The 20,000-nt window shown below is 35.6% G+C and overlaps 1 protein-coding gene and 1 pseudogene across 1 annotated transcript in view; both read right to left on the bottom strand.

Moving 5' to 3' along the window:
- The window catches only part of LOC137655320 (uncharacterized), a 436,860-nt gene that overhangs the window by 231,219 nt on the left and 185,641 nt on the right, over nucleotides 1-20,000 (bottom strand). The window lies entirely within an intron of this gene.
- Nucleotides 14,666-16,971, bottom strand: LOC137655049 (uncharacterized; annotated as a pseudogene).

The raw sequence follows: 20,000 nt of genomic DNA, 5'->3' as shown, positions 1-20,000 counted from the left end.
ATTTTTATCAATGATTATCATAATGCAAGTCAAGTAAGCTCATTACTAAAATAGAAATTTTAGGACAATAGACCTAGTATTGTGATTTAATTCTTAAGCCCCTATTACACTTATCCGGTTTCCTACGGCGCCGTCGGTCGCGATGCTTTCATATGTTCAAACCTGAGCGTGTGATAGCAAATCGGCCGTATGAAAGCTCAACCACGGCTGACCGGATGAACTTTTGCCAGTACTAAAGTTGGGCGGACGGCCGTCGTACGTCAGGACTGAGGACGTAGTGTGTAATTGCTCACCATATGGTATGACATCAGTCTGAGTGGCTGAAGGACGCTCATGTTGACTATTTGCTTCTCTCGTGCAAGTGTCCTTTTTTTCTATTAAAGGTGATACCTGACTTAAGAGTTCCAAATATTGTGTCGTGATCCATTAGCATGTAGTTGAACCAGTCATCTTTTTCTAGTGGTAGTTCCTTCATCAAGTTAACATGAGAGTATTTTTGTCGTTTATGCAGCCATTGTTTGAACCAAATCTTCCTTTTTCTTGTTTTCTCCTTTAAGTAGAACGCTAGAGCAATAGGAACGAGAATGACGTCGAGATAAGACATGTAACTCCTCCACAACAAACAGTGCCACCCTGACCCACTTGCCTCCGGCTGTTCAAATACGTGTAATAGCTCTAGCCATAAGCCAGAATTTTCCTACGGGGCCGTAGGCCAGGTTGGCCATAGGAAACCGGATACGTGTAATAGGGGCTTTAAAGAGTGCTTGAAAATTTAAATCATGCATAATTAATAAAGTATTTTTATCATTTTAGTTTTACTCTTTTAATCTTTTCCTATAAAATCATATCGGAACCTGAAAATAAAAGTAAGCCACTACGATAATTTAAAAGATAACATGCCACTTTACAACAACCCTATACATCAGCTCCTATAGTTGCCACATATTACTTTCTAGGTTTAAAATTTGACCGGAAATAGAAGTACACAGTGTCGTCACTTATGAAAGCGACTGTACTCGCCTGCAAAAATATCGCTGCCTGTTCCAAAATGTTTTGGTATCTCTTAAGAATAATAATGAAAAAGAACTATCTGGCAACCTTTATACCTGGGCAGAGAATTATCTCGGACCATATCAACAATTAGAGTTAAATCAGTGAAAGACGAATCCACGCTGAGTGTGTATGCAGTCCACGCACGAGCTCTCCTCAAAGAGGGGTCTCTCTCTCTCTCTCTCTCTCTCTCTCTCTCTCTCTCTCTCTCTCTCTCTCTCTCTCTCTCTCTCTTTCTCTCTCTCTCTCTCTCTCTCTCAAATATTGAATAGGTAAATGAATAAAGTATGATAGACAATAATTTATTCTATATCATCAGAATACTGAAGCAAAGAAATTATAACGCTGTAAATATTAAAGTCTCGCCTCTAATATACATGAGTAATTGCCATCTCTCTCTCTCTCTCTCTCTCTCTCTCTCTCTCTCTCTCTCTCTCTCTCTCTCTCTCTCTGTATTTTACTTGATCTTAGTAGGGATCCTATTGTAATTTTTCGAGATTTGTTTGCCTAAATTGATTTTATAACATTTTCTGATAGAGTTGGTTATGCCAATTGCAATAAAACGGGGTTCCATTTTTTTTCGTCATCTCAAAGTCGGTCATATTGGATTTCAACATGGCCGCCATTATACATCGTAAAACTATCACGTCCTAAAACTGCTTTTACACATTTGTGGTTATTCTATTGGATTTCGGGGATAACTTCAATAATTACCCAATTTATCGAATTTCCTTTTGAGTCTTGATATGATATGTACAAGTTTCTTACATAGCGTTTTCACTCATAAATAACAAACCTTATTCTATCTATTTACAAGTTTAGCATGACTAACATCATGGATACATGTATACCATAGTGTGCTAAGATACAAATTCTCCGATGGTAGAGAAGCCGTCATTAGTCCATATCAAGGAAATGGTTGTGTGCAAGAAACGATCAGAATTAAATGAAACAAAGTATACCCATAGTGGAGTAAGTAAAATGCGGCTGTAAAAAAAAAAAAAAAAAAAAAAAATGTGCGAAAAACAGCTGATACAGTAAAAAAAAACTAATATTGTGTGAACACCTCTTTGCAAGTGCAATGATTGTGAAATTTGTAATTTCTGTTCTATGCAAGATGAGACAAATGACCTGACTCTAGATGAGTTCCTTGACCTAGGCAAGGGTGTAAAACCAATATAATGTACATGCCTACCCTAGTTTTAAGTTATTCTACAAAACCAAATGAGATTTTATATATATATATATATATATATATATATATATATATATATATATATATATATATATATATATATGAATATATATATATATATATATATATATATATATGTCCCATGTCCACGGATAATGAGACATCAGAACATGGGTTTTTTTCACTTTATTACAAAAGGTTCGTAAGTACACTGTACAATCGACACTCTCTCAGGTGAGAGCCCTGTCTACTCGAGCGCACAAAGGCAAATAACTACCCCTCGCTATCAAAATGCAATCTTGCTACAATAAAATGCTGAATAGTTAGGTTTTGTGGAAGTCCCATGATTATAGAGTTCATTTACCTTGACGTACAACACATATCTTCATACAATAATTAGGACATTACTCCCCCCCCCCCCCCCCCCTCCAGCTCCTCACTCCGGAAGGAGGTGCGCACTCACCCTCACTAGTCTATGATATATGGAGGACACTCCGACCCGGAATAGACATGGCATGTACTAAACAGAAATACAACATAAAATATATAAATAGAAATCACCCAAAATAAAATAACACATCTTCCACAAAAAAAAAAAAAATAAAAAATGCAATATTGCATGTAAAAATGTACACAATACAACATAAATAATTCCACTTATTTCTTCTTATGACCTCTGCAACTAAAATACAGAATACCCAAAGTGAAAAAAAAATCATATCAACCTCATAAATAACCTCCCTTTGGTTGTGGGTAATACGGGCTTTTTGGGCCGGACAGGGGTATGAACAGATATTCCTTCATCACTCGATTTTACTTGTCCGGGTTTAGAGCACAATTTTGCAACACAACTCACCACCAGAGTTTTGCCATTTATTTAAATCACTACTACACTTGCACTTGCAACTATCAACCTGTGGCCACTAGCTGTTTTCCTGAGAAAATCTTTCATCTTCCCTCGCTTCTCTTATAACATTAAGTGTAAGGTATTCGCATCTACACATTCTGTAACACTACCTATCCTCAAGGCTGAGCCCAAATCCCACAGCCACTTGCCATTCGGGAGCCGCACCGGCCCCAGCAACCAGGGATCATATAAATACATGAATAATACAGCATCCGCCTGACGGATCTCACCTGACCTATTTAACCTCTGATTGTTTTCAGGTTCACTCAACAGTATGTCATACGTATTGCCACACACATCAAAATTACCACAACACTTTAAGTATACATTAAGTATCAACATAAGAACACCTTGTTATCATCAAGTTTATTTAAAACACGTCAAAAGAAGAAGGCTGAGCCCAAATCCCACAGCCACTTGCCATTCGGGAGCCGCACCGGCCCCAGCAACCAGGGATCATATAAATACATGAATAATACAGCATCCGCCTGACGGATCTCACCTGACCTATTTAACCTCTGATTGTTTTCAGGTTCACTCAACAGTATGTCATACGTATTGCCACACACATCAAAATTACCACAACACTTTAAGTATACATTAAGTATCAACATAAGAACACCTTGTTATCATCAAGTTTATTTAAAACACGTCAAAAGAAGAAGGCTGAGCCCAAATCCCACAGCCACTTGCCATTCGGGAGCCGCACCGGCCCCAGCAACCAGGGATCATATAAATACATGAATAATACAGCATCCGCCTGACGGATCTCACCTGACCTATTTAACCTCTGATTGTTTTCAGGTTCACTCAACAGTATGTCATACGTATTGCCACACACATCAAAATTACCACAACACTTTAAGTATACATTAACCCTTTTACCCCCGGCTTACTTGGAAACTTCCGTGCTTTAAGCCCCAGGCATTTTCAGTTTTGAAGGGCTTTTCGACTTATTTTTTTCAAATCGCACCCACAGCCTCAATTTTCATCTTAGAGAAGTCAGATTGGTCTAATTTTTTTGGAAAAAGGTTGAAGTTTTCAATATAGTTATCAAAAGTATAAAGAAAATAATATAAATAGCCGCTATTGTTAGATGAAGTTGGGCGATGACGAAATTTTTTATATTCTTTCGTATACATTACGATAAAGCACAGATGGGTCTTCTCACAGAAATCTTAAACCTATACCATCTTATAGAAAATTTATTCAGATATAAGATGGTGTATAATAGTTTGTAGTTAAAAGAAGAAAAACATGAAAAAAAAATAGTATACCCACAACAATTGTAAACCTAAATTTCCTTAGCGCAAGTAACGAAAATCGGAGATTGCAAAAGTTTCGTTCTATCGATCATACGTTACCTATATTTAGAGTAATTTTCTTTTTTTTTTTATTATTTTGAAGTAAATTAATTGAACTTTCTAATGACATATGCGAAAATAATGATAAAGCCATCTAAATAGTGGCTATCGTTAGGTGAAGTTAGGCGATGACGAAATGTTTTATGTTTTATCGTATACATTCCGATATAGCAAAGTAAGTTCTCCTCAAGGAGACTTCAAAATGATACCATATTATAGACAATTTATTCAGCTATAAAATCGTATATTAGAATTTGTAGTTAAACGAGAGGAAACATGGAAAAAAGTAGTAAACGAGCAAAAACTGAAAACCTAAATCTCGTTACTTGCGGTAAAGAAATTTGGGTTTACAGCTTTTACACATTTTATTATTTTTTTTCCTTATTCATTTCTTCTAACTACAAACTATTAGATACAATTTTATAGCTGAATAAATTGTCCATAAGATGGTATAATTTTCAAGTATCTGTAATGAGAATTCTCTGTTATTTATTGGAATGTATACGATAAAAAAAAAAAAGTTTGTCATCGCCTAACTTCATCTAACAATACCCACTATTTACATTGCTTTATCCTTATTTTCACACATGCCATAAGAAAGTTCAATAAATTTTCTTCAAAAATAAATAAAAAATAATAAAATTCCTCTAAGCATAGATCAGTTATGACCGAAAGAAAGAAACTTTTACAATCTCCCTCTCTCTCTCTCTCTCTCTCTCTCTCTCCCCCTCTCTCTCTCTCTCTCTCTCTCTCTCTCTCTCTCTCTCTCTCTCAGCAAAGTCAGTTTCAAATATACACAGTGGCTGCCTAAAATAAATCGACGTATTTTCAAATGAATATGTATACGGTATATATATATATATATATATATATATATATATATATATATATATATATATATATATATATATATACTATATGTATTCCTATAGAATACTTGAAATAATATGAAAACATACATGCATAAACACAACACCAACCTTTCAAATCGTATTTACATGTTTACCAGGTTGAGACAACAGTCGCAATTTCTTCCCTTGAGTTGCCATTAAACACAGAATTTTTCATTCACACTGATCTTTCTTGACCATTAGGCATTTTATCCAACAAATGCCTTCACACATATAAAGAGGAATATTCTAAAAAGGTATAAAGCACTATCACTTATTAGAATAGGCTGTAAAAGCGCAAAATTGACGGATAACGCACGAAACACATCCTCCCTCCACAAAGTCAAGAGTTGAACTGAGACACACAGCGAGTCTTGGTGGTGACGGACTCACCCACGCTGTCCTGCCTACCTCGCGCTGTGTCTTCATTCCCCGAAAAAAATATGAAATTTACTAAATGTTTCGGCAAAATAGAAATAAAAAACATACAAAAATAATTCTGATAAGCATAAAAGCTGCATGGCAACCCAAATCAGCTGCTTTGAGGCCTTTAAATCACAAGACGAGGAAATTTAAAAGTCTTTGTTTGTCCTGCCCAACAATGGCAGAGCGAGTCTTATTTTTCCCCGGGAGCAAGGATGACGACAAGAAATGAGAAATATACTCAAAGTTTCGGCAAAATAGCAACAAAAAATATACAAAAATAATCATGTTAGGCATAAATAAACGCATAACAACTAAAATCAGCTGCTTTCGGACCTTTAAATTCCGAGACACGGAGATTTTAAAGAGCGTTACGCTCATTCCGGGGAACTTCTTCCTTACGCCGTGGCGCAAGAGAGTTACGCTCACTCCGGGGAACTTCTTCCTTACGCCGTGGCGCAAACGTAAACACATCGTTACCATGATAACGAAATCATTTTTAGTAATTACTCGTGTAAATAGCTATGAAACCTAAACAAACTGCATATGAAATACGAGCTGAATCTATAAAGAAAATTTATAGGTCAATCAAGACCCCAGTGGAGCCCAGGGAAACTTTTCATTCATCATTGTTGACACGATATCCAAGGAACAATCAAACAATAGTCACGCAGGAGTAATGATGACAATTTTTTGTAAAATTTGTATAAATGACTATGAAAAACCTCAAAAAATACAAGGAAAAATAATCTGATTGATAACAGAAAGTTTAAAGGTCCATCTTGACCTCTGTGGGGATCTGGCATTGTAAAACAATGAAAACATTGTGTTACCATGGCAACGGAACCATTTCACGTAATTATTCGATAATAATAGCTATGAAATCTAAAGCAAATGCACATAAAAGGTCAGCTGTTTCCTTTACATAAAATTTAAAGGTCATTCATGACCCCTGTGGGCCTCAGAGAACTTTTTATTCACATTACATTGATGATAAGATGTCGAAGGAACAACGAAACCACACTCTTGCACTGGTAACAGTGCCCTATTTTCGTAATATTTGTGTAAATATCTCTGCAACCTAAAATAACTGCACAGGAAATATCAGCTGATTCTTCAAAGAAAATTTAAAGGTCCATCTTGACCCTTGTTGGGCCCAGAGAAACTTTTTATTCATGTTACATTGATGACAAGACATCGAAGGAACAACATCACAACAGTAAAGCGTTGTATTTCAAATACAACGCCTGCCAAGACCTGTTATCTACGCATAAGTATAGAAAACGTACCCGTACGTCCATGGGGGTAAAGGGATGGCTTATGAGGTACGTACCCGTACGTCCTTTGGGGGTAAAAGGGTTAAGTATCAACATAAGAACACCTTGTTATCATCAAGTTTATTTAAAACACGTCAAAAGAAGAAATGAGGTCTGTTCAAACAACAACAACACCAATGGAAAAAAATTCTACTCATCAACTTGGGGAATGTGTATGTAGGGGTAAGAAGGAACATTCTGATTGACACTTTTGAAAACTACCTCTTCGGGCACCGCATGTATGTGTGCCTGATGATGTTCAGACACTGCGCCATTAATAATGCTTTGTATTACAATGGTGTTAGATTTAACCATCTTTACTCGGTACGGACCCAAATACGCTGGCTCCAGTTTGTGTTTCCTAGGTTGTAATCGTTTCAAATACACACGATTGCCCACAAATACTTTTACTGGTGTGGTTATGAACCGACCATCATACTTTGAGCTGTGTTTTTCATTAGCTCTTTTCAAAAACCTTTCAGTAGTGTTCATTATTTTCCTTAATAGATATGATAAATATACACAGTATTGCTCAGTTGAGTAATTTGGCAATTGTTGCGAATTAATGAGGACCGTATATGGTAACACAGAATCCTGTCCATACACTAAAAAGAAAGGCGTGTCCCTGAGCGAAGAATTGTATGCAATGTTCAAAGCTAGCTCAGCTGTAGGAAGCAAGGCATGCCAATAAAGGGGGTCATCAGCCACTTAGTAACTTAAAATTCACACCACTTCCCTATTATGCGATTCCACTAAGCCATTAGCTGAAGGCCTATATGAGGTCACCGAAAAGTGTTCAATTTTCATCAAGTCCGTGACCGATTTTCACTCGAGACCATTATCACTTATCAAAATTTTCGGGCAATCAAACCTGGTAATAAAAGAGCACAACGCCTGGGCTAATGAATTCGCTGATTTATCCAAAATTGTGTAAGTATGAGTGTACCGAGTAAATGCATCCACAATTACACATATATACTTATGTTGTGTTAAACCAGTAGGAAATGGTCCTACCACATCCATATACACACTATAAAATTTAATAAGAATCACAGGCCACTTTCTGACTTCCGGTACATTGTTTTTATGTTCTTTGAAACAGTTACAAGCAAGACAACATTTTATATATTTCTCTATAGATTTTTTCATCCCTAACCAAAAGAAGAATTCACGTGCTTTCCTTAATGTTCTATCAATACCTAAATGCCCTACATACTGACTTGCATGTACAATGTGGATGGCTCGATTAATTAAAGAGGGAGGAAGAACTACCCGTGCACAAAATTCCCCTCCCCTCTTCTCGTAAACACAATATAAGATATCATTTTCTATAAAGAAATTCTCTCAAAGCACATTCAGAAATGACGGATAACTCTCCGATTCCCCTTTAATCACTGTTCTAACTCTTTCCATCCATTCCTCTTTTTTCTGTCCCTCTCGGACTTCTTTTATGTCCCAACCTCCCAAGTCAATCACACCCCCATCATCAGGGCATTCATTCTGGACACCCATGGTCATGTCCTCGGCCACCCACATATATTCACCTTCACCACTCACATCTTTCACTCTCTCTCGCTCTCTCTCTCATCCCGTCTTCTGAATGCTCCTCGGGTGAATTAACATCCTGTTCTCTATTTTTCTCTATTTTGATGGGGGTCTTCAATATTTTGGTTATGTTCTTCACTCCTCTTTTGTGCACTAGTTTTTACTTCTATTACTACACCTCTAGAGAGAGCATCAACTACCTTGTTAGCTTTACCTTCTATTTAGTGAAAACCCTATATATTAAATTCTAACAATCTCTCAATCCATCTTGTTTGTCGGGAGGTCAAATCCCCTTTGAAAAAGAGGTCATGTAAGGGGCGATGATCACTTTGCAACTCAATTGACTGACCTAATAAAAAGAACCGATGCCTCTCTAGAACCCAAAGAATAGCCAAAGCCTCTCGATCAAATGTACTATAATTTTTTTCTGCCCCTTTTAATGCCTGGGAAGCAAAACAAATGGGTCACTCTCTATCTTTATCCTCTCGTTGGAAAACTGCACCACTAATAGCTACGCTACTCACATCTGTTATCACTAAAAACGGGCGATCAAATCTATGATATGCGAGTAAGTCATTGCTAGTTAAGGCAGCTTTTAAATGGTTAAAGGCTCTTTCTTCTTCCACTACCCAATTTATTACTTTTTGTTTCTTTAAAGCATCTAAGGGTCTCGCTATCTCTCCAAAACCTCTTATGAATCTACGATAATACCCAGTGAGCCCAAGGAACCCCCCTACTTCCTCAGGGTTACGTGGCCTGGGGAAATCTCTAATAGCCGCTACTTTACTGGGGCAGGGTTGTATACTTTCCGGGGTTATTATGTGACATAAAAATTCGACCTGTTTACAGAAAAATTTGCGCGTTGACAAATTTATTTTCATACCATTACGTTACGATGCTTCTAAAACTTTACGAGTATTATTATTATGTTCTTCGGCCGTTTTCCCTGTAATTATGATATCGTCTAAATAAACAAGAACATTATGGCCAATTAAGGGAGACAAAAACACCATCATTACTCTAGAGAAATGACTCTGAGCATTTTTAACACTGAAAGGAAGAAAATTAAACTAAAATAGTTGATAGTTTGCTATAAATGCCGTTTTACATTTACTGTCTTCCTGAATGGGTATTTGATGGTATCAGGATTTTAAATCAACAGTTTTAAAATATTTACTATCCCGTACCTTCAGAAGTAATTCTTCAATCGAGGGCAATGGAAATGCATTATCCTTAGTGACTGCATTTAACTTCCTATAATCAACACATAATCTTACCGAGCCATCCTTTTTCCTAACAGCTACAATTGGAGAAGCCCAGGGAGATTCGCTCTCCTCGATTATCCCTTGTTCCTTTAATTTACTAATTTCCCTTTCTATCTCTCCCTGGAAATGAATGGGTACCTTATAAGGCTTTAACCTGATCGGCTCCGCCTGCCCAGTTTCAAAGGGAAATCGATCAATCCTCCTGGGTGGGTCATCTCCAATTGCAATTACATCGGAATAATTATTGACAATGTCACTATCAAAAGGTTGATATTCTGACGGACATAGTTTTCGCGCTTGCATAATCAAATTCTGAGTGCGTTCGTCTGTGCGGGCTGGAATTGTGGATCCCAACATCCCATTATTAGCAATTTCACATAACTCTAATTAACACACAGAATCGCTTCCTAACACAACTCTTATTTGACAAATTAACTATCGTTATATCAGCTCTGTTTTCTTTTATTTCCGATAAGCTCTCTAAAACTACATGCGCCTAATTGTCATGGGGTTTAACAACGACCTTGGTTTCTTCCGGAAGAGGGCGACATGGGGTCACTGATATACTCGTAAGTGTCTGGGGAGACAACACTTCTCCTCTCTTAGGTACAGCTGTCACCTTACTTAAATGTCTCTCAGTGCCCGCACACACACTTACTCTCTCATGACTTTCTATTGGCAAAATACTCCCTCCTGCGTTTACTGTTATTGTATCTTTCCCCAAAAAAATGAATATTTCATTACTAGAAATGGAATCAATTCCTAAAATAGCCTCGAATCCTGGAATTCCTAAGGTGGGCAAAACAAAAAAATCATGTGTAAACTTCACAGATCCCATCTTAAAGTTGATGATCGTTGTATGGTTTATGCATACTGTATTTCATTTCCTCCTGGCGTGTCAAGGACGAGGGATGACACTGACTGTAGTGGGTTTGAGGAGAATCTTTTTACAATCTGTGAAACACTGGCTCCTGTGTCAATCAGCACTCGAATGGATTTATTTGGCGGGTCAATCCTAACTGCTAATATTCCTAGACGGCCATTACGATATATGGGGCACGGGCCAATGACCTCCGCTGCAACGCCGCTGCTCCCCAGTGCAGCGGGGATGAGGTCGTGGGTACCAATGGAGGTCCCCGTGCCTGCTCTAAATCTGTCGTCGTTGGGAGCGCTGCCTCGGGTGCTGCTTCTAATGTCATGCGAAGGGGGGGGGGGTGGCATCTATCTCCCTAATCTCGCCGTTCCTCTTTTCCTTTTCCTCGGATGTTGGGCGGGGTAGGTGTGTGTGTGCCACAGCCCACCCGCCCTCGGCGTTTTTTGCTGGCCACTCTCAAGATAGATGACCGTAGGCCTGATAAGTGTAACAGTGGGGGGATCCTTTGGTGGGGCACTCCACTCATTGGTACCCCTCTCCCCTACACTGCCAGCATCTGAAGACTCTTCTCACCTACTGACTGCGTTTTCCCCTCTCCCACTTTGGGGGTTGGTGAGTGCCTCTCATGGCTTTCAACTTCTCGGAATCAGGCCAGCTATTCTCAGTCATTTTTTCTTCTGACAAACTGTCTAAAATGTTTTGTATCGCGCTCACTACGTCTGCTAACGAGCGATTGTCATCAAACAAATAACCACATAAATACGGGTTTATTAATCTGCGAACATGTTTACGGGCAATTGCTTTTTTTATCACCTTCTGGGCGATTGGCACTCCGGGGAGCAAACAAATCGCAATCCCGAAAAATGCGAGTTGCAAGATTCACCTTCACGAATTTTGGGTTTGTAATTTTCTTTTATGTCCCCCTTTTTTGCATCAGGTAAGGCATACTTCTCAATTAAACGTTGTTTTATTTCAGTATAACTTCTTAAACTGTCTTTTGGCCAACACATTACCTTCATTGCAGGAGCATCTTTCAGCAATCTAATTACTTGAATAGCTTTTTCTCTTTCTAACTACCCATATGTGGCTACTTCAAAGTATCTCAAAAACACTTCAATCGATTGAAACCCTTTGTTAGGCCGCTGATCGTCAAAAGGCCTAACACTTACCTGGAGGTCTGGCAATTTTCGAACTACAATTTGCGTATCTTCAATCGGCTGTGCATGTGTGCTTTCACTTGTGTGCAATTGGACTTCGTTCAAGTACATGGGATATGCTGTTGCACGCTGCTCCTCTTCTCGTTCAACCAAGATTCTGTTTATTAACTCTTCTAAGTTATCTAACCTTTTTTTCCAATTCTTGCATTCTAATTTCTATATTCTAATATCTATATTCTTCATCGGTAACGCCATATCCCGCTGCTCCTTCGTTCTTATCTTCTGCAGCAGCAGCCTCCGCTATGTTAGTCCTTGTGCATCCAGGCATCTTGAACTTTTATTTTATTTATCGGCTCAAAAACAACTTTGCTCACAGTATACACAAACAGACATATTTTTACACCTGTCCCGTGTCCACGGATAATGAGACATCGGAACATGAGTTTTTTTCACTTTATTACAAAAGGTTCGTCAGTACACTGTACAATCGACACTCTCTCAGGTGAGAATCTTGTCTACTCGAGCGCACAAAGGCAACTAACTATCCCTCACTATCAAAATGCAATCTTGCTACAACAACATGCTGAATAGTTAGGTTTTGTGGAATCCTCATGAATATAGAATTTATTTACCTTGACGTACAACACATATCTTCATACAAGAATTAGGGCATATATATATGTGTGTATATATATATATATATATATATATATATATATATATATATATATATATATATATATATATATATATATATATAATGACATTTTCGCTTCTAGAGAGCTTGAGGTTTAGTAGAAAAGCGAAGGAAAGCAGATACTTCAACATTAGGACAGTTTATTTACTAAGCTTTCGGGAACAACATTTCCCATCATCGGAGCTAAAAAGTGATTTTAAAACACAAATCAATAGACAATTACGTTAAGTCAATGAAATTCAGTTAAAAAGGCAAGAATTATAACAAATACATCGAAATACTTAAAAAATTATGTGGATGAAACATACTAAAAAATTATAAATTATACCAAATAGATCAAATTAAAAATTAAAAGATTAAATGAATGATATAAGAAAAGAGCAATATCAAAATCAGAACAAATACACATAACTTAAGCAGCAAATAATTGATTTTATAAGCAACTTTCGTTGCTTATAAAGTTTAAACTTAATTTACTAAATCTGAAATAAGTAATGATTTACTGTATAACATGTTAAATAGTAGGAGCTATTGCTTAACATTTTACATATTACTGGTGTACCTATGTGGATGAGGGTGACATATGTAAGTTTATAAACAAATCGACTTATAATGATTTATTGTAGCCTTAATTCACTAATTTTGAATTAAGTAAGGAATAGTTGATTTATATTTTGTAAAACAAAAGGATGTATTTCTTAGTATTTTATGCTTACTTGCTAAGTTCCAGCATTATAATTGAAAAGTTTTATTTTCCAAAATTATTCTGTATTCCTGTTATCCATTTTGATTTAAATTATGTATATCTTGCGAATCAATAGGACAGCGATCATTATATGCTAAGATATGTACACTCAACTATCTAAATTCAAAATCATGGGGTAAGTGCTTAAAATTAGGCATGTAGATGTTGTATTTGCAGAAATATTACATTTTTTTTTTTCAGAATACAATGGTGGCCATTTTGTAAACCAGTTTGGCTGATTTGAAAATGTTGCAAAAAATATTGAACCAGATATTTTTAGAATCCTCATATCCAAAATATTAAACAAATGCCAAAAAATCAATTTAGGCAAGCCGATCTCGCACACCTTATTTCTTGAACCCTAGGTTCCCCACTACTTGCTTTACCTATTACTTGGGCCAGTCGCCTCGACATGGATCCAAAGAGATTCTCACATTAGTTTTCAGGACGTGTAGGTTTACATAATTCCAGCACTGATTGTGCATGCTTAATTAAGGAATTTGTATTCTTGACGTTAATAGCATACCATCTTTGTCCAAAGATTTTATATTCGATGTAAATCGGGTGATTTAGTATGCCACTCAATCCTAGTAATCTCGGGTGGTTGTTTAACCAATCTGTTATTAATTAAGAATTATGAATGGGGCTGTTATCCATAACAAGACAGGGACGTGCAGAGAACTTTTTCAGGGCAGGTGCTCAAGTGAAAAAAAGGGCAAAAATATAGGAATGAATGAGGCTAAATATATACCGTCTCAATATTCTTTCAAATTTATTTAAACTTGCCATTAATAATTCAAGAAAGAGATAAACATGACTGATATCATAGGTACTAGTGGGCTAATGTTTTTTATGAACATAAAATCTACAGTACTGACTACCAGTAGAACTAGGAAATTTAACAAAAGAAAAATTATATATATATTACTTTTACATAAATGACTGCAAGAAAATCAATCAGACCTTATGATTTTATATTTATAAGAGAACCCTTCGATGTGCCATTTCTTTGAATATGCTGATAACTTCACTATTGTTGATTGTGATATCCTTTTCAACTGCTAGCAACAAAAGATCAAATAACCTCTCCTCACTGGACAGGCTACGTAGCTTTGTCTTCACCAGCTTGAGTTTGGAGAAGGTCCTTTCACTGTTGCAGTTGTGACGGGTAGAGTGGCATAAATTGTTGAAAGTTCAAGCATAAGTGGCAATATCTCCTGGACATTGTTTTCTTTCATCAGGTTGATCATTGTAGCTGCAGTGTTCTGTGGCGGACAAGGAAATGAGGAATAGAAGACCTTTAATTCTAACCGTAGCTTGTTTACTTCTAACTCAAAAAACTGGCATAATTTTTGCAAGGACTTGAATGCCTCTTCGTTCACAGGTCCTTTCCAGTTATCTTGGACTGTCATACAATGAAAGACATTTAGGATACCCAATGTTGTGTTGTCTTCATATTTCAATCTTCTTTGTAGCTCTTGTGATATTATATCTAAAAACACATAAAATACTCTCACACGGTAGTACTCATCCAAGGATTGATATCGCTGGTCCTCAGTAGCAGATGTAGCACTCACTATATTTGTATCTCTCAGGCTTTTTCTTTTTCTGCCTTGTCCAGGAATCCCAGAGGGGAGGTCGATGACCATGGATTCAGCTCTCTCTTTAACATTTGTAAAAACCTCCTGAAACTCCTCATCATTTCTTAATTCTATCAAACTTTGTAGCACTCCATCCACAATTCTGTGAGAGGTAGCCAAATCAAAGTCTTTCTGTTGTAGGGCATTAGAGGCATAGGCAGTTTCTTGAAAAACTAGGGTGGCAATCTCAGGCCAAACAAGAAATTAAAAGTTAATACTTTGCAGCAATATTGAGGCATCCCCCGCTGATGCATCAGGAGGATGTTTTTGCACTATCTCTTCTAAAAATTGCTTCAGCACTGGATGACCTTCCTCATGGTTCTAAGGGCTGACTCTCTGCAAGCCCATCTTGTGCCTGATAGCTTCTTAAGTTCAAGTGGGCGGTCTTCTAGATACTTTGCTTTCTGGATCTCCATGAAAGCAGCAAGCCGTTTTGAAGAGTTAGTAATAAAAGCATGCAGATTCTCCACCAAACTGAAAAAAGTTACAAAGTGAGTACTTGATTTTGCATTTTCGACTAATACTAGATTTAGGCTGAGTACATGGCAGTGTACATAGAGTGCCTTTTGGTTCTGTCTTTGGAGTCTGGACTGTAATCAATTGTATATTCCACTCATATTTGCTGCCCCATCATATCCTTGTCCATGCATATCATCTATGTTTGGGTTATTTTTTTTAAGCATAGAGATCACTTCTTTCTCCAGAGCTTCACCAGTTGTTAATTGCACATTGATTACTTGTATGAAATGTTCTTTTATTTTGAAGTCATGTGCATATATCACAACAAAAGAGACCTGTTCTGTATGTGATAAAACAATTGTTCCATCTATGAGGAGGGAAAAGATCTTGCTCTTGTGAATTTCTTCTAATATCACTCTTCTAACTGAAATGGCCAAAGCCTTGATCAGGTCATTCTGAGTCATATTTGAAACCAATGACACTTGGGGTCTTTTCAGTATTTCTTGTTTTTCTTTAATTACATCAAGGTGCAATTTAACTACACTGTCATACTTGCTAAACATTTCTACAAGTTCAAGAAAATTTTCCCGATTTCCACTGATAGAACTTTCTAGGTCACCCCTAAATGGCAAACCTTGTCTTGCCAAGTATAGAGTGATGGAGATCAACCTACATAAAATTTCTCTGTTTCTCTATTTCTCTTTGTCTCTGGTAGCTTGTACTTCCTGATTAGCTGTTTCTAAGGCAATATCTAATGCTTGACTTTGGAGCCCTTTCCATCGAACCATACCAATCATGTGAGATTCTGAACTAGCATGCTCCTTTATTTTCTCTAAAGCTGTCCTCCAACGGCTTATGCCCTCTGATTTCCAAGCTACTCGGCCCCTGTATTTTTCCTCATTCAAAAACAGACGACAGCTGGAGCAGAACATGGCATCTTTCTGAGGTGAATACTCCAACCAAGCGTTCCTTTCACACCATTTTCTCTGAAACGAGCGTGTTCTACATTCTTGGGATATGAAATTACTGGTTGACATGGGCCATAGTTATTGCAGAGTCTGATGAAAAACTCACTAATACATATCTTATAATTAACAACATGGGCAGGGTCATTTGAATACTGTAATTCAGGTAGCATGGAAAATGGCTCTTCAACTAAGGGCACTTCTGCTCTTGCTTTAGTCTGGGGCTCCTGTGGAGCAACTTGTTGCTCTAAGTTATCTAAACTGTCCGCTTCATTTGACTCGCCGTCTGCTTCCATATCTTCAGCTTCTGACTCTTCACACTCCTGAGTCTCCTCCCAGCTCTCCTCCTCCTCCTTCACTTGCTCCGATGTTGAAGCTGCCACTCTCGGCTTCATCCAATCATAAAGAGTTCTGCTACCTTTGGCAACATCTTGTCTGCCCTGCTCCTGCTCCTTTTTTCTTCTCTCCTTCCGTGGCATACAGATGATTATTAATATAACAGAATTGGAAAATCAAGGTTCCAAGAAAAAAATCAGGATTACCCTAAATTTGAGTAAATTACCCTAAATATTAGGCATCAGTGTAAAATACCTATTGACAAGAAAAACACAATAAAAGGTACAAGTGATTACATACGTACAGAAATCCATATCCTTTATTCAAAGGAAGTAAAAATAAATGAATGTAGAAATTAAACTTTTTGCTATACCCTTCATACCTTTCTTACGAACACCATGAAATCACATATCTGAAACTTCTGTACATGTTGCATTACTTGTGACATTACTGATTGCTTTCAGCAGTTTGCCATCAATAATCAGTGTATGAGAAGACACTTTCAAGTCCAGTGTTTCTTATGGTATATTACATGAATTATCCCATTTGATGTTTCATTTTAAGAGAAGATCTCCCAGAAGTTTTGGTTATATTTATTTGGCTGAAAAAGTGCTCAACTACCGCATTTAAGTATGGTAGAGAAAGGAGGGGGATATGACTAAAGCTATTTTGGGAAAGCATGGCTATCCTACAGCATTTTCCCATTTAATAGAATATTTCTTAACTTTGTAAAATTAAGTTGATTTGATATTTCTTCGTTTAAATAAAGGAATCTTCATTCTTCATCTACAGCATGATTATCAGCATATTTCGCTAATATATGCCTTTTTGGACCCACAACATGATAGCCGATTCGGAGTTATCAATATTTACTAAGATAAGCCTAAACATCATTAATAAAACGACATAAACATGATTCTCGAATGCTAGATGGAGAAAACAAGTAAAAAAAAAATAAATGAAAGTGAGAAATGAACAGATATTTTCACCATCCAGTTGGGTATTGTTGATTTGAAAATTGAAAACTAAATATCACGTGCAGCTCAAGAACTTAATTGGAAACATTATGCAACAAATGAAATGAAACACAAGCTGTATGCGTCTCAGTCAGTAGGTTAATGGCCACCTACAATGAATCATACCAGTACCTGTACCGTTCGGCGTTCCAGTCCACATTATTGTGGCCCCGTTCCTATTTTCCTCTCCAAATCTATTCATTTACTCGACTCACTTGGCCCACTGTCTCTCTCCCTCTTTTTGTTATTACACTTTTTATAGCTAAAAAGGAGTGAAAGCCTTAATGCTGAGGCAATACCCGTTAAAATAACTAGGAAAGCTTACCTGGCCTGTTGTCAGTTTAACTCAGCTGAGCTTGCCTTGCCCCCAGTGTTACCAGGCAGTAAGACATATAGTCAGCTGATGTTGGATGACCCAGTGTTGCCAAGATATAATACCCATTTCTACGAGCTCCTGTTTATTATTATTATTATTATTATTTTTATTATTATTATTATAATAATAATAATAATAATAATATTAATAATAATAATAATTATTATTATTATTATTATTATTATTATTATTATTATTATTATTATTATTGACATAGATAGGCGGGATAAGCAACGGGCCTATGATACATCCCTCTAAAAAGGGAACTTTTGATACAGTAGCCAAAGGGGCAGGTGCTTGGGCACCACTAGCAACCCCCCTCTGCACGTCCCTGTAACAAGATATATATGATCCGGTTGGTTCTGGGATCGACACTGCTCTAACAGTTTATATATATATATATATATATATATATATATATATATATATATATATATATATATATATATATATATATATATATATATATATATATGTATATATACGTATATATTTATATATATATATATATATATATATATGTATATACATATATGTACAGTATATATATATATATATATATATATATATATATATATATATATTTATATATTTATATTTGTATACATATATATTTATATATATATATGTATATGTCTTACACACACACTCACATATATATATATATATATATATATATATATATATATATAAATATATATATATATATATATATATATATATATGTATATATATATATATATATATATATATATATATATATATATATGCGTGTATGTATGTGTTACACGTATGTACAGTATATGCCTAAGAGAGAGAAAATAAATATATATATATATATATATATATATATATATATATATATATATATATATATATATATATAAGTTAATGCTTATATATATATATATATATATACATATATATATATGTATATATATATATATGTATATATATATATATATATATATATATATATATATATATGTATGTATATATATTTAATGTTAGACATATATATAGGTCTAACACACACACACTCATATATATATATATATATATATATATATATATATATATATGTATATATATACATATATATATATATATATATATATATATATATATATATATATGCTGTATATATATAGATATATATATATATATATATATATATATATATATATTTATATATATATATGTATATATATATATATTCATATATATATATATATATATATATATATATATATATATATATATATATATATATATATATATATATATATATATATGTATATATATATATATATATATATATATATATATATATATATATATATATATTTACAAAGTTGGCCTAGTATAGAGTAAATATTCTATTTGTGTATTTAAGGGATATATAGCCAGCTTGCAAGGTGGGTTCCTCTCTTGTAGGTCAAGTAAAGGTATATAAACTACATAAGAGTTTCGTCATTCCTTTAATTGTATTTTCCATTCAAGTCAGTATATGAAGATTTACGATTTTTTTAAGAATCAACTTCATCTTTCACGTATTTTGTTACAAAGTCTTATGTAAATTTGTTTTGTTATGTTGTATGACCCATACAAGGTATGAACACGAGGTCTTACGCAATTTTTATGTTTTCACCTGGTTAGAAAGTGTAAGAAACTTCTCGAAATATATCTACATTTTTTTTTTATTGTTTCGAGGAGGGAGTTGGGTGGAGTTAGCTGAGAGAGGGTTGCCATGCAAGCAAGGTTTGTTCCCCTGTCCCAT

The sequence above is a fragment of the Palaemon carinicauda genome, chromosome 16 (genome assembly GCF_036898095.1).
Source record: "Palaemon carinicauda isolate YSFRI2023 chromosome 16, ASM3689809v2, whole genome shotgun sequence".
NCBI lineage: Eukaryota > Metazoa > Arthropoda > Malacostraca > Decapoda > Palaemonidae > Palaemon > Palaemon carinicauda.
Note: the sequence above shows the minus strand (reverse complement) of the source record. Positions and strands in the feature narration are given on the sequence as shown.